The sequence below is a fragment of the Dermacentor variabilis genome, chromosome 6 (assembly GCF_050947875.1).
Source record: "Dermacentor variabilis isolate Ectoservices chromosome 6, ASM5094787v1, whole genome shotgun sequence".
NCBI classification, from domain to species: Eukaryota; Metazoa; Arthropoda; class Arachnida; order Ixodida; family Ixodidae; genus Dermacentor; species Dermacentor variabilis.
The window spans coordinates 31586775-31603041 of record NC_134573.1 but is presented as its reverse complement, the minus strand read 5'-3'; the positions used below and the strand labels follow the sequence as shown (position 1 = coordinate 31603041).

Sequence of the window (16267 nt, the reverse complement as noted above, 5' to 3'; positions counted from 1 at the left end):
CACACAGGTGACCACTTACCTGTAATATTTATTTGTTGTGAATATGGCTCTACCTCCAGTTTTAATTGTGTGTATCAAATAGGAAAAGCATGCACAACTCTTGAAATTGAGCTTTTGGAAACATACTTAAGAAACACCGCTCTAGATGTGCAAGCATTCCATCAGTTATACTCACTGAGAAAGAATGCAGACGTTTAGAATAATGTTTGAATCTTGTGTAGGTGAGTGCAGACACACCCTATTTACAACTTACTAATTATTATTGGTTATCTGAGCTACCCACAATGAAACCTTAGGTTCGGTGTGTCAAAGACACTAGAGTGAACTTCACATAAACTTTCCCACACTTAAATTGGCATTTTGAGGTATCAAACTCGGCATATCAAAAATTATATGCTGGGCATTGTGAAGATAAACTAACATTTGTAAGTCCAGCTTCTGTTCTGTCACTTACTTTGCTTGCACCTTCCTGAATTTTATGGTGGTTTGTTTTCTAAAAGAAGGCGGCTGTATTTAAAACATGCTGGTTGCAGAAGTTCACCCCAGAGTTTTGAGAGTATCAGATTGCAAGAACAGGGTGCCTAGCACTAGAAAGCTTAATCTGACTGCAACAGCATTTAAGAGACGCTCAACCCTTGCGCAGATGAAGTCTCAAATGGCATTGCATTGTCATTTTGCTCTGTTACTGCCATGATCACACAAATCTGGAAACCTGGAATTTTCTGTGATTACTAAAGAAATGGTTTGTTGATTCTCTCGCTCTTTCCTTCTGTTTATTCTAGAAAAGAAAGACTGTTCTGTATATATATTTTTTCCAGAAGCACTTCCCAAGATTCCAAATGATATTCTACTCGCACACAGACATACATAAATACATGCTAATTTTCTAGAGGGTCAGGGAGAGCAGAGTAGGAGCTGCCACATCCCCACCAGTCATATAGTTTGGGTGGCCCAGGAAAGGGCCGTTTAGTGTTCCATGCTGCAGCTTGTCACAGGTGAAGTGCACTTAACACGTAGAAACTGGAGGTATCTAAGCACAAGTACAGTTTCAGCAAGTTAGGTGCAGGCTCAGCTGGATTCTGTGTTGCAGAACTGGATGGCTCAGATGCTCTGCTGTGTCAAACAAAATCCAAGTCGTGGAGGTGGTGATGTGCCCAAGTGAGAGCGGTGACTTCTCAAGAGACATGGCAGTATGAGCCTGATGTGGTGAAAACACATCAGCAGCAAAAATGAAAGCTGGGGCTGAACCTTGAAGGCTTGAAATGCAATTTGTCCGGGTTGTACAGTTATCAGCATGCTTAAGTGCTTGAACGGCATGCTTAAGCCTGCTTGGGCGACATTTATCGATAACACCTGGCTCTAGATACCTTACATCTGAGAACGCGCTGCTGCACTGATATGATGGACTTTCTGATTGTATGCTGCTTCCCGGCTTCTGAGGCAAAAGTGGTGCTATACAAGTGCAGTCCTCAAATGGGGAGCTTGCAGCTCTGTCATTGGACCGGGTCTTGCACTGCTGCACTGATCACTGTAGTGTCTGAAGGTGCCATGGAATAAAAGTCAAGATAACACATCCTGGCGTGTGCTGCTGAAAGTTTTGCCATGTGTTATCTCTACTTTTGCTCAGTGGCAATGCAGTGCCTTCAGGAAATTGCAGCTGCGGAAGACACGAAGGCCTGTGAGGAGAAAGATTAGGGAAGTAACGTAAGTGCAGCAATCTATACACAGCTGTATGTTACCTCGAATCCAGTGTTGCCACCAAATGCCACCTGGGCAGGTCAAAGGGTGCCATTCAAGCACTCTGGACAATAGTGCTAATGACTGTATTAATGACATGATGCTTGATGCAGAAAGCTTGAACACGCCTTGAATAGGTGATTCGCGACAATGACAATAGAACAAACAAGGACATGTTCCAGCACATAAGAAAAATGAAAAGAGGTGCAGAGACAAAAGGATAACTTTTCTTTGAAAATGTCTTTGTCTTTGAATTCCAACTAGCCCAACTGTCGGCCTCATATAGAACAGACATTGTGGCCATTGGAGGCATAGCAATATGGCAGTCAGATGACTGACTATGGCAGTCTGGGTTAATATAAGTCCGCCGACCACTGACAGCTTCAGTGAAAGTGCAAAATAGGAACAACAACATGTCCTTGCTTGTAGTTAAGCCTCAGGCACTGAGCAGTATTCCGGAGCTCATCAAGAGGCCAGACCTTAGTTCTATTACTTAAGGTGTTGCAGCGCCAAATATTCAACTGAGATGACTTGAGTGGAAGTTTGAAAAAGTCCCTGGCATTTGGTAAAATCCCTCCCTTGAAGTAGTCTCCCATTATTTCCAGAACAACCACAGGAGCACTGTCAATCAGGAAGCAGTCCCCAGGCTTCACATGTTGCAGTTTCTGCTCGACTTGGTTCTTGGTCGAGTGCCTAAGTTCAGAGATTCTCCTACTTAGCTGTGAAAGTGGCTTGTTTTAGGATCGCAGCAACTTCTTCATTCGTCCAAGGTAGCTTTCAAAAGGGAATGCACTAAACTGATCCAATGGGCCATGGTCCCGGCACTGGTCAGCAAGATGAATTAGTGAGTGCACATTGTACACAAGCTGGTTTCTTCCGTATAGCTCACTAAACTCTTGAACAAAATACCTCAGCACATCTTTGGCAAAATCATTGTATTCACAGTAGTACTGAGGTGATGCTAAAATTCTGATAGCTACATGAAACATGAGAAAATGTTTGTAGTGTGATGGAGGCAGAAGGGGCTTTAGGACAACAGGCCCCACATAAAGGAGGAATGTTCGAAACTCTGTTGCCTTCCAACGATCAAGTTCTTCTGTACCCCTTGTCTTTCGCTGGAAATATGTTGGAAATGCTTTGGATGCCTCTCGCAGGCTTTCATTTAGTTGGCAACGTTGCAGTCTGCTCAATCTATTACTGTGGCCTTGGCATACCCAATTCTTTAAGAGTCGTCGCATGACTCCCAGGCAAACGAGGTGCATGTATTCAGATGGGAAAAATGCAATCATGTCAACATCAAGCGATAGGAATGGTGAAAAACCAGAATGGTGGCGCTTGTTCTTTTGAGATCGAAATGATGCATTCGTTCGTGTTGGTGCGTGCAGTTTGGGAAATGTGACCCTGTTTTCAATGTGCCGCCCTTTTTGGTTGCATCGCTCACACGCATAATAGCCAGTGTGGCCAACAATACATTTCACGTAGCTCCTTGCTGGAGCATCGCACACCATGGCTTCAATGCTCACCTGTACTCGAACATCTCCTATGCTTAACCCTTCAGACGCAAGCTCCGAGACCTCTCGCACAAACGGCTCTAGATAATCCTGCAGAGATGGTGGCTTCCCTGCACCACAATACACACTTACAACAAATGGTGGTGATGCCTCCACGTTTGTAATGAGGCACAAAATGGGCCAAAAGGCAAGCTGGCTACTTCTGTAAAGAGGGACTCCATCGATGTTGCCCTGTAGCTTCAGTTCACTTGGAACTACTTGCCCCGGCGGCAACACTTGACGAATTCCGGCTGCAAGGCCAAAGTGCACAAAAGACCCATTTTGCTCCACCTGAGCTTTGCGCTCAGTTCTCAAAACTGTCCTAGCATCCCTTGGAAGGTCACAGAAGCCTCTTCGACGGCAGAAATCGAGGACATCGTTAATGCATGCATGAGTCATATTATGTTTGGAAGCAATGACAGCAAACTCTTCACTTGCTGTCATTTGTTCAGGAGATACACGAGACAGCGCTACGCTACAAGTGAGCGCTGTTCCCTCATCTGGCCCCGTGCAGCTGTCTGAAGCAACAAAGTCATCAGGCTCATCCCAAGATTTGCTTGAGATTTGATTGTCACTTGAGCTACTATCAGAGTCGCTGTGCTCACGTGAAGACATATCCACAATTTCTGATTGGAATTCTTCAACAAAATGTGCACCTTGTCCGCAGACGCTGCTGACTAAGGCTTCGCTTCCCGACTGCTCTTTCAAGTTTGAGTGGAGGCTCACCCCCGTCGTCCGTCGAAATTGAATTTCCCGATTGCCTGCTGCTTCCCAGCTTCGGAGGCGAAAGTGGCGCTACGCGAGCACTGTCCGTAAAGGTGGTGCTTGCAGCTCTGTCGTTGGACAGGGAAACCGATGAAGGCCCAGCAACAAGCCGCGCGAGTCCTAGTTCATTCAGTATATTGTCGTATTCCTTTCTTACGACTCTACATTTTCTCCACTTGGAAGACATGGTGTGCGAAAGAGACGAGTCAGAAGCCCAAGCCGCAACGCTGCAACCCGTGCCAAAAAACGCAAAACGACAGCGAGGCGAAGGCGTGCACAGCAGCAGCGCAGTGGGGCAGTCAGTCAGTCACAGCAAGGAACAGCCGAGCAGCTAGCACATGAGCCAAATAGAATCGAACGGACTTTCGTCTGTTCGTGTTAACGGTTCGTTTGATTCGCCCGCACCACTAAAAACCAGTTCACATCGATTCGCGAGAAGTTCGGAGCTCCATTTCTGCGCTGCAGGCACAGCGCGACACTCGCAATGAATGACAAGGTGCAGACGCGGTGCAGACGCGGTGCAGGCGTTCTGTCCGACTAATGTGTACAGAGTGCGTAAGTTTGAAAGATCCTGAACTTCTGGTATGATCAGCTTCTGAGGCGCTCATACACCCGCGCTTGCGTGGACACGGCAGATGCACGTATGCGGGCTTTTAACGGCGCTTGCGCATATGGGCTATGTCGTCTGCTGCGCCGCTGCTTCGCACCTGTACGTCTGCTAAATAAAGTTTGTATACCACCACCTGTACGTCTGCACCACGGTGTAAGAATAGGCTGTGGTCTGCACGAAGCCGGCGCCGACAATAGAGAGCGTAGAGAGGGCGCAATATAATCGTGAATCAGCTCTGCGCTTTTCCTGCACCTTTTGTAACGAATGGCGAGGTGCAGCACTTTGCGAACTGGTGCAGGTGAATCGAACGTACCTTAGGTGCGTTCGATTCACCTACATCAGATACGAACCGTAGCGAAGCCGCCACGGATAGCTGGATTGTGGATCGGATTAAAACAATGATTATTACACTTCTTTTTGTTTTTGTCGTTCTCTGATTCTGGTGCGACCCACGTGACTCGAACACACTTCCCGGTGCGCTTGTTTTCATTGCGTATGACGAGCCGTAATTCATGAAGTAATAATGCACTTTTGGACTGGCAATTCGAGAGGTGGCGCATAGTGAAGCCAAGAAATTTCGCGGCTATAAAAGAACGTCGGTTCCTCGGTTTTCTCTCTCCTATCGTCTATCGTCCAGAGCTGCGGGATACATCGTCGCGCCATCGCCATCGACAGTCTTCCTTGTTCCCAACGTGCACGTGAGTACGCATTTCTTTTTCTTTTTTTTCGTACGAGGTTTTTCGTGTCGGGATTGTACCTTATATGCATTCTCATCTACGGGTCAACGTCGTGTGCGAGTATGTGCGTAGTTAACGGCACGTGCCCAATGCAGCCAGCGCACGTGTGGCCAGGTGATCGGTCGCGTACTATGTGATATCGAGATGAGCTCTGATCATGCGCACATGTGCTATACTCCGGAATGGCATTGAGTAGAGCGCTCTTTTGAAGCGCAGAAAGACACTAAGCGTATAATTCATGCACAACTTGCGCAAAATAGCTACAGCAGATCTTGCATGAGGTCTGTCAGGGATCTGCGAATGTCACCCGGCCACATGTCATCTCTGGCATCTTTTAGGGCAGCAGAGTCCACACGCAACCGTGCCGGCCAGGAAATAAATGAGTCGTATCACGAGGAATTCCGACGCTGCTCCTGCGGTGGTGCTAAGAAAAAAAAAGCCACGTGAATTCTATGCGAACAGTAATGCGGCTGAAAAATTATCTAAAAGTCTTCTTTAGTGATCCTTGTTCGTCCCGTACGAGTGGTATGGTTTAGTGCCACAAAATGAGGTCGGAGTGTATCATTTCGCTTCAGCCACGTGTTGTTCACAACTTAGAGCAAACATGTTCACCAGCTTCCGCTAGCTGTATTCTTCATGGGAGACGAGAATGTACGTCGTGCAAAAGGATACGTGCCTAATAAAACGGCCGATTTCGCATGCGTGCACAGAAACCTCCAGCCTTATGCCGTGGATCGATTATGTTAATCAAACGGCGCTTCAAAATAGCGGACGGCTTGTGGAATCCAATGGACCCTTTAGCAAAACCTCTAAAACAGATTCACTGCATAGAAGAAAAAAAAATCAAAATTGCAGCGTGCCCCGTACTCGACACGGAGACTAGGTGTAGAATGGCTCCTTATACTCGTGGCAAATGTATGCGAACATTGGCACGCTAGACAAGGTGCTGATGTCTTGCCAGCATCCTTAGGCAAAAATTGCGAGATAATTTGCAGTAGTGTCAACCCGCTTCGCAGCAAGTTTATAAAGTGGCTTGCATCAGTAGAAGTGGTTCTGTACCCAATTTGCACACCAATTTCTTCTTCGGGACAGTCGCGCTTCCACACAGGCGATTTTCGTCCTTTACAAACCAGACATGTCTTTTCATTGCATTCACTGTTACATTTCATTACAAGTATGGAACATACAGTGGAAATCCATTTGAAAGACCAGTTCGCGGAATGTGGATAATACACCATGAACACTTTGCAAAACTGGCTACTTCGCTTTCCTGCACAACAAAAACTCGCCACCAAAAGGTCATTAGCACAATAGATTTCTGCATCAAGTGTGTGGGGTGTTCAAATGAGGCGCTGGCCATTGTTCTGCAATTAGAGCCTGACTTCTGAATTTAATTTACTTTTTCCCAAAGTCTAATTCAGAAATTGGATTCTGTTCCAGACCTAGCTTGGCTGCACTTGTCTGTCAGAGTAACAAGGATTATCTGTCATACTATGGCTTGTTAACATGCATAGCAAAGCATTTCAGATCTTGAAAAAGTCGCACTTCAATAGAGGGATCTGCTTAGGCAGACAATGGTGCATTGTCTTTTTTTCATAAAAGAAATGCAAAGATGGGTCAGTTAACAAATTTATTTTGTTCTGAGAACAGCATTTTAGTGTAGCTGCCTTCCGATTCAAATTGCCTATTGTGTTCAGAATAAGGTGTTGCACCATCTTCTAGCCTAAGGCAAGCCTAGTTTGCATTCTATAGTTGCTCAGTAATTTTCTGCTGCTGTGATGGTACTTATTATCAACTTCAATGTATATGAAATTGGGAGTGTGCTATGTCTGCTTTGAGGACTCACTCGGGGTAAGGAGTCTGCAGTACAGGGGATTTCTCTAGGAACTCGTGGGTTGATATATGGAGATGCCTATTCACTATTTCACCAGCGAGGGATTACGAAGCACCTCCTTTACAAATATTGCTCCCATGACTGATACCTGCATGGTCTGTTTCCTCGCAGAACATAATGAATCCAACAGACAAATGGCTCTTGTTTTAATTTAGATGAATAAGTATTATGAGAAATTAATGTTGATGAAAAGGCAACTTGCTGCTGATGGCAGCCGAAACCACATCTGCATTACCAGGTGCCTGCTCCTAAGTTTCTTTTACTGAATGGTTCCTGTGGTTAAAACAGCATATGCTTCGTCTGCTGCCATGACCTGAAACGGTGCTGGCTAAACTCCATTGCCAGATTTTGTACACAAGAGCAAGTGCCAAAATAAGTGGGTGGGAGGATAATTGCCACAGCACAAATGTTACAGCAGTGTATGTGGGAGCTGGTGGGTTCGTTTCCAACATTGTCCAGTTGCCTTCTTTCCACGCTCATTTCCCTTTTCCTTATAATTTCTCCATTTAAATTAAAATTCACAATTACTTTTATGCTTTCTTCCTTTCCATTTCTTTGCTTTATTGTCTGCTGGTTTCATATAGTTGTAACAAAAGATTGGTCCCCTCAGTTCCTCATCTCATTAGATATTGAATTCTTACTAAAAAGTTCTAGCCTGAGTGTTGTTGCAGCAGCATTCTTGGCCTGAATTTTGACTCGCGCAGTGCTTTATGAGTGAATGAAATCGGTACAACCTTCTGGCCACCTCCTCAACTGCTTTGTCTATGCAGGATGCCAAAACCATATAGGGTGGTGAAATTCCCCGAAGAGAACGACTGCTTGGCAGTTGTGCCAACATCATGGCTAGAAGAAAATGAAGACCTTTGCTTCCGGCCCCAATGTGTCAAGGGGTCAGAAGTAAAGAGCATGATAAAAGAACCAAGTTGCGCCACAGCAAGATTGGGGGACTTATCCCGTCGTTGTGATGGCGAGGTGCAGTAAGTGACTACATTCATAACATAATCTGCCTTTTGCTTGCTTTAGTATTTTTTGGTATTGCTTTGGACACGTGAGATTAAATATAAGACTGAAATGATCTGTAATAGGTCACACAGTTCTCAATTTTTGACACACTGGAATTAGACATTACTAAGTCAAATTTGTGCGTGTCTAGATCTACTAACACAATGCCTGTTTATCTTCTAAATAACATTACAGGAACATACATCTTCGTACAAACATCTTGGCGCACATATCACCGCTAACCTAACTTGGGATGTGCACATAGCATACATTGTAAATGACAAACCATTTGGTTGGATATGTTCGTCGCAGTTTTTCCATATCGTTTATTCATTGAAGCATCTCTTATATAACTAATTAATTATATCAAAGCTTGAATGTTCTGCATCAATACGGGATTCATTTCAAGAAAGTTCATCGCATAATATTAAAATGATATCGAACAATACTGTTTGTACTCTACCGTCTCTTGCTGGTCGTTGCAAAATATATCACACAGTGCTTTTTTTATCATTTACATTACCATCCACACCTGTGTCACAAGTTAACTCTTCCTCCCCAGTTCATACCATGTGTCTGCGCACCCAGTTCAAAAGGTTGCAGTGCCATCCAACAGTCTCAGCAGAACAGTAAACTGTTCGTCGCAGGCTCACCACTCAGAGTTGTGGATTTCTTTTGTATTGGTATTTAATAATAATCGGGAGCTGTTGGTGCATTGTGGAAAGAATATTTGTGTTATAAATAAATATCGGAGCTCGGAAGCAACAGAAGGGAGGAAATTGACAGCTTGCTTACCCAAGACAGTTTCAAGGCCGTGCAAATGCATGCACATTATCTTTTTCATATATTATGGGGGAGGGGGGGCGCTCATTGCTAGAAAGAATAAGCACATAATGCGTTCCTTGCTGGAAACAGGCTGTTCTGATGGCATTTACCTAATTGACATCTTGACAATTAGAACAAATAAAACATTGTGTCATTACTTAGCTTTGCTACTTGGATGTTGGGCGTTATGAATACTAGTTTAGTTCAACTGAACTCTGAAGAACATGCACTTACTTTTCTTTGTGTATGCTGATGAGTAATTTACTGATGCAGAAGAAATAATTTTTCTCTTTAGTGTCCCTTTAAGACCACGGTGGTTGGGACGAACACAGTTCTGTCGTGCCCCCCTTAAATTTGTTTTAAGGTTTATGTATGATGAAGTCGTGTAAATAATAAATATATAATAAATAAAATAAAGTCGTAATTATTGTTAGCAAGCGCCGTTGTTGCATGTCCAGAAAATTAAACAAGCCTTTGTGGTGTCTTCTTATGAACAATTTTCTCCTGTCTAGCTTGCAGTGCCTGTAGCCTTATAATTAGCAATGGCTTGAATATTAACAGCGCATTTTTGTGCAGTCCATTCACTCTTGTCATTTTTGACCAATAGCTTTCAGGTGTAAAACGAGCTTAGAAATTTCAAAGCTTGTTTAACATCTAAATTTATAAACAGTGCACCTAGAGGCTTGAACCTCTTTGCCATTTGGATGTTTCCATTCTAAGTTATAGCAAATGCAATCTGCATTTTTGCATTGTGAAAGGGACATGTATTAACTGGCTATTTCTTTATTAAGATATTCTCAGGGGCATGACAGTCTGATGTGTCATAACATTGGCTGTGGGCACTGTGGAACTGAAAACTTGCAAAGAATAAAAAAAATGGCAAACTAATCCTTTAGTGTCATTCTTCAGTTCCTGTGTTATGTTAATTTGTACCACTGATACTTTGATGTCATCATAGCTGTGCAACCTTGTGCACAATGTCTGCAGTTTGCTGTGGGCATTTTCAGTGGTCACAAATTTCTTGTTCATGACATTTGTCTGTTGCAGAATGTTGCCTGCACAGCTTAGCAGCTTGCTTGTTCTAGTGTCTGTTATAATCTGTATTGAAATATTTGTTCTTTGTTCAAAGGCACTTATGACAAGGCTACGAGACGAGTGAAAAGAGCAGAAGCTCTGTCTGGTGTTGACACAACAGAGCAGTCGGGTAAGTGCTTCTGTTTTTTTTTTCTTTTTTGTTTTTTTAATGTTTGTGCTTATGGGAGAAGGGAAGGCAAATTTAGATCAGGGCTACATTTACAGAGCAGTCGCTTTGCTGACGGCTGACCAGGAAGCTAGCAGATGTAGGCATCAGGCAGAACTGGCAAGTCGAAGTGCATGCAATAAACGTTAGCAGGATACAGTACAGCAACTTCCAGATTAATTTAACCTTGTGTTGCCATGTGCTTGCCTCCTGGGTAGCTCTATAACTGTCCCAAAAAATGGTGGTATATTGTTGAGTACATGAACCAAAATGATCTTTCTTTTACTGCAGTACTTTTTTTTTCTTCAAGGAAGCTGTATGGGGGATTTTCTCTCCCCCCCCTTTTTTTGAGCTTCATCCTATTTAAGCAGCCCACTTTTTCTTTCACGACTACCTTTGCCTTGAAAAGTTCTGAAGTGTTAATTTAGTATACAGAGTGTTCCACGTAACTTGAGCCAAACTAAAGATATGCAAATGCCATGTAGCTGGACCAAACCAAGCAGTTTTTTGCTGTCGCTTGGTGATACTGAGATATTTTTTTTAAGTTCTCTCTAACTTCACTAATCATCTTCTCAAAATAGATGAAAAGTGCCAATGACAACATTGTAGAAAATGAAAAATTCCCGATACGGCTTCCTGTTGCTCAATACGTGCTACATAAAATTGTTTTTCCAAGTATGAAAGAAGCCTGCGAATACACGCAAAGTGCCTTGAGCAGCCAGTCGTGTGGCAATTTTGCGTGTATTAGCGGGCTTGTTTCACTCTCGGGAAAACACTTTTATGTAGCATGTATTGAGCAACAGAAAGCTGTATCGGGAGTTCATCATGTTGCTCTACAATTTCCTCCTTGACACTTTTCATTTAGTTATAATACTGGAAAGTTAATTAAGACTAATTATGTGTTTAAGCAGAATGTAAAAATAATCTGAGCAGCTCCTACCGATGGCAAGCAACATTACCTTGGTTTGTTCCGCATATTTTCAAAGTTTGGCTGAAGTTATGTGAAACACCCTGCATAGTGCGTCAAAAATAATTGTACATGCATAAATCTTCAGGCAATGATGCTTGCCATGGGGATGACGACGAGGATGCAGCTGCATCGCCTCGACTGAAGCTGCCTGCACCTCCCTGTAAGCTTTTTATACAATAACTATGCAATGTCTTTCATTGAACAACTCTGGTCCTTTTTATTAGAGTTCTTAAAACCAATGCAGTCACCATTAGGGTCTAACACATGTGCGATGACCAGCCAAGTATGAATTCTCCAACAAAGTTGAATTTTAGGATCTCAATAACAAAAAAATTTCGTCTCATGGAAATGTATGGGCTTCAGCCACAACCTTTGGTTCGGATCTTATACACTGGAGTTGACTTAATGGATGTCTGCTGTAGTAGCACCTTCATTTTGCCTGTGGCTGTAAACCTTGTCACTGTGTTGCTGTGCAGACCAATATGCACAAGTCGGCCTTTGTTTTGGCTTATCTGAGCGACAAATATAAAAGCAGATGACACTGAAACTCTCTTGCTATTTTAATGCTCTAAAGCAGCACTGAACCACCTGTTGATCTTACCAAGCAAACATTCTGCATGTAGCAGATGGAGCTAACAAGCAGTCCGTACCGTTAACTTTCCAGAAGGCTTCTCCATTTTTTTAAGTGGTGGCCAGCTTCCAGTTGACATTATATGGTACCAGCCCATAGAGAATGGTCATTGGGAAATTCTTTTTGATGAATTACTTGTGTTCACACTCTGCCAGATTCATTACAGATTATTAGGAAGTCAAAACCGACAATTATTATTGCATCGCCACCCTTTTATCACTCGAATGTTTTTTTCTGAGGCCCATCCCATAAGTTTGCTTTGGAAAAGTAAAGGTGAGGTGTGATAGACCTGTCATTGTTAGTGGCACTGCCCCTGCTGGAAAGAACCATTGAATTGAGGGGTAATAGGGAACGTATATATCATGCTCCTAATTCCTTTGCTTATACGAGGCCTTTTAAAAAAAAATTCTTGAGTTGTATTCCTTGAAAGATGCTGCACTTATCGGCAGAATTTGTTTCTCAGATCTCGAAAAATGTTCTCCAGGGCCCCTTTAAATGTTGCTATCAAACGGGCTATGTGCTTACAAATGCCTAGAGCTCTTCCAGGAAGGCAACCTTTAAATGTTCGCAAGAAGTTTAGAAAGATTTTAAGAAGTTCCTACAATCTATAAAATGGCCCATTGTATGTTAAGCCCTCATACTTTGTCATAGGCAAGTTTGAAAAGTGATTTTAATAGTGCATTTAAAAAACAGCGTCCCCAAAAACAAACTTCTTTGTATGCCTTTTCGGCTTTATTGTACATTGTGCTGATGATGGCCTACCTTCAGTCCCGTTTTTGTAACTCCACCAGATCGCTATACAAAACTCGGAAGTTATCAAGCAACTTTATTTTGATATCGCACCATATTGTGTGCAATGCTATTTCAAGAGCAGTTGGCGTTCTCAATGTTCCATTTCGTAGAAAATTTCGACACATAAAATCAAGAACTTCACGAAAACACCACTGCGTATGCCCTCTTTTCTATGTGCGCATGGCGTTTCCTGTCTGCACTTGGTCACTGCGATGCTTATGCAAGACAAGGATGGAAATAGCACTTCTATTGGTATATTTCAAGCTGGTTACAATCATTACTACACTAGGGATGCAAGGGCTGCTACGCTATGCACACATTATGCCAGAACTAAGCAGAATGTCTGTAATTGTACAATATTTAGGCAATATAGAAATGAAGGAAATGTGTGCCCACAAGGTTTCTTGCAGCGAATCATGGGCTGGGGTCTTCTTGTTTATTTAATGGTCTATAAAAATAGCAGTTTATTGTTCTGTTATTCTGGCACTAATTGTGGATTTTTGCTCCTCAGCCCTAGCTGCACCAGCTCATGAGAGCATCGCAGACACATCCCTGGAGCCAGTTGGGAATGGAGGCCCCGAGGAGATGATGTGTGAGTCTCCTTACATCTTTACATGGCCTATAAAAGTTGATTAATGTCGAGGTTGCTGTTATCCTACAATACATTGTTCGCACCTAAAGGTATGACACAAATGTTGTTGTTAAAACATTTATTAAAATAACCATAAAAAGTTGCTGCCCCCAGAAAGTGGATCCATCAGGGGAGAGGGAGGGGTGAAGGAGGGGGTCAATTCAGATATTATTGAGCAAATGTTATCTGTATCTTTCTGCAGCAGAAAGCTTTAGGCTTTGAAATGGCGATGTTATTAGAAATCTCTCTCCTGCATCATATCTTAAGAAGAGCACAATGTGTTCAATGGCTATCTTAAATAAGTGCCATCGGTATGGTGCAAAGTTTCTACAGGCAGATGTTTTCCAACCCTTCGATGCTTAAGCAAAAATGTTGACGTATGTTTTAAAGATATAATTTCGCTAACCTTCAAAGTACTCCCCATTAGACACAATAGCTTGGTTCCACCTCTCTTCCTATTGCTGAAAGCCCTCTTGGAAGTCCTTCAGTTGAGCCCTCCAGCAGCAATGTCCTTTCCTTTTGAATTGTAGTCCCGTCCCCGAAACCCCTGAGCACCAGTTTGCATATGGGGAACAGAAAAAGTTGCATGGTGCTACATGTAGCTAGCAGGGAGAGTTTTCTCAGTTTGTACACTAGGCAACAGACACAACCACATGCAAGTGTAGTTCACTTGCTATATGCATGGCAGGATTGGATTGCACATTCACCCTTGCACCGCAGTGATAGTACACAAATCCAAACTGTGCATTTCAAAGCTTTAGCAAAAGTTCATTGCGAAGCGATATCTGTCAAGGTGTCTAGCCAGGACTGGCTGGAAGCAATGTTAGCCCAGCCTAGGTGTGCAGTGGTGTGTGTCCTCTGTAGATGCTAACTGCCATTCCATGCGAAGTGTGGCCTGTGTATGTGCGGTTCGAGGCTAGTTTAGTGTTCAAAACTGATAGAAATTAGCTAGGCCCTACTGCTACAACACTGATAAGCAGTGTGGCCAAAATTTCATTTCTATGTGGGTGGGTGCAGCTGAGCATCAGCCGACGATAGTTGGCTTCTCTTGGAAGTGCAGATTTTCACTTATTTGAGCCTGTCTAGTAAACTCTGTCTATAAATATACCCAGTAACAGCCAGGAAGAAGTGCACAATTTTTTTAATTGGTGTTGGCTATGGGCCAATGGCAGCACTGTCTGGGAATGTGCACACTCACGTCAAGGGGCAGTTGCCAGCCGCCCCAAGAGGTTGAGGAGAAGGCCTCTATTGAAAAGAAGGTTTGAGAAAAAGATGACTCCGCACTCCACTTCTGAGCTGTACGTGCTGCACACAAGTGCAAAATTTGGCTGAGGTACAGTAACGTGTGCTATCTGCAGAAGACGTTTTTCACTAAGCCTGTGGTGTGGTTAAGGAAAATCTGCATTTAGAATTTTTATAAAATGTGATTACTTCTAGAAGAAGCCCAAGTATTGTCTAGCCACACTGCTTATTGGTACTGTATCCGTCAGGTCTCGCTAATTTCGATTCATTTCGAGAACATTTGACTAGCCTTGAACCACACTCGACTTAAGGTGAGACCACATGTTCACTTGCTAGCTCACTCTCACTCCTGGCTGCTCCTGTATAGATGAATTGATAGACTTATTAAACTGTTGACAGTGCCTCTAAATGCAGCATTTGGATGTGGCTACTATATCCGTAGGACAAGTTGGTGCAATTCAAAGCCGATCCAGACCACTTAGCACGGCCAGAATTGAGCATAAGCGCACACACTCCAGTCCTGTCGTGCGCCAGAGCAAAAGCAATACAGTTGCATGTAGCTGTATCTGCTATGGAACATTCATACCGCAGTCACTGCGATAAGCCTGCTCACTGAGCTCATTGTGGCTCGCTGAGGTGCTCCGAGTGGTTTCCGGGCAGTGTCTTTACAATCACTGGTAACCACAGCAGGGTGTGGCATTTCCTGATGCACCTGACGTTTGTGCAATTGCGAGTAAGAGCAGGAGCAAGAGAGAAAATCTCGGGACTTTTGCTCCTTGAATATGTGACTTTGCTTAGGTACTACAGAGAAGTTTCTATGCTCGCCTTGTATGCATTTGTCCCTAGGTGTGCCGGTATTGTGGAGTGGGGTTGAGGTTAAGCTCCGACACTGGCTGCCAGCATTGTAAAGCAGGTATGCAGTGGGAACGGGCGCCCTATTTGGTGATCACTGCGTCTACAGGTACATCAGACAGACTTTTCTCGCGGATACAGCGTTGGTGCCAAGTCAGTCATGCTGGATTATACCTTTTTGGAGCCTTGCGGTGCTCTATGCTAAAAAACAAAAAGAAAAAACCACTGATTTTTCTTGTGGAGCAGTAGGGGCTGTAGCAGAGGCTAGGCATGCTCTCCTGGAGCACTATCTTTGCTCTTGCAGGCTTTTCATATGCTGCTCTCCGTGACATTTCAGCAGCATTTTGGACTGATCCTCTTTGAGTGAAATAAGCACATGGCACCTTTGCAACTGCGGATGAACGCTATTGCCTGAAACACCACAGGCGGCGCTTTGATGTCATGCTGTGAGGATTAGGCACTGTGCCTTCTAAATCTTATGAGGCCGGGCCGCATTATATGCGGCCCGGCCTCTACTACATGGTCCCTACTTCTCCCCTGGGAAAATCGGTGATGTTATATTGAAGGCTGGCGCGAGGGAGATATCATCCAGCACGACTGACTCAGCATGAGCACTGTAAGTACAAGAGAGTTTGTCCGGCACAGTGATCTTCAAATTGGGCATCGGTACCCACTGCGTCACCTGTTTCACTGCGCCAGCATCCGGGCGTAAACTTGACCCTACTCGACAATGCAGGCACGCCCAGGGACAGATGCATACAACACAAGCAAAGATACTTCTCCTTAGTG

The 16267-nt window shown here is 43.7% G+C and overlaps 1 long non-coding RNA gene and 1 pseudogene across 1 annotated transcript; one reads left to right on the top strand and one right to left on the bottom strand.

Moving 5' to 3' along the window:
• Positions 1-2120: 2120 nt before the first annotated feature.
• LOC142586084 (uncharacterized) lies at positions 2121-3902 on the bottom strand (annotated as a pseudogene).
• A 4305-nt stretch (positions 3903-8207) lies between these two features.
• LOC142584117 (uncharacterized) lies at positions 8208-11455 on the top strand. The gene is made up of 3 exons (XR_012828703.1): positions 8208-8270; positions 10250-10324; positions 11416-11455. It is a non-coding gene; the product is annotated as an uncharacterized LOC142584117 (long non-coding RNA).
• The last annotated feature ends 4812 nt before the right edge of the window (positions 11456-16267 follow it).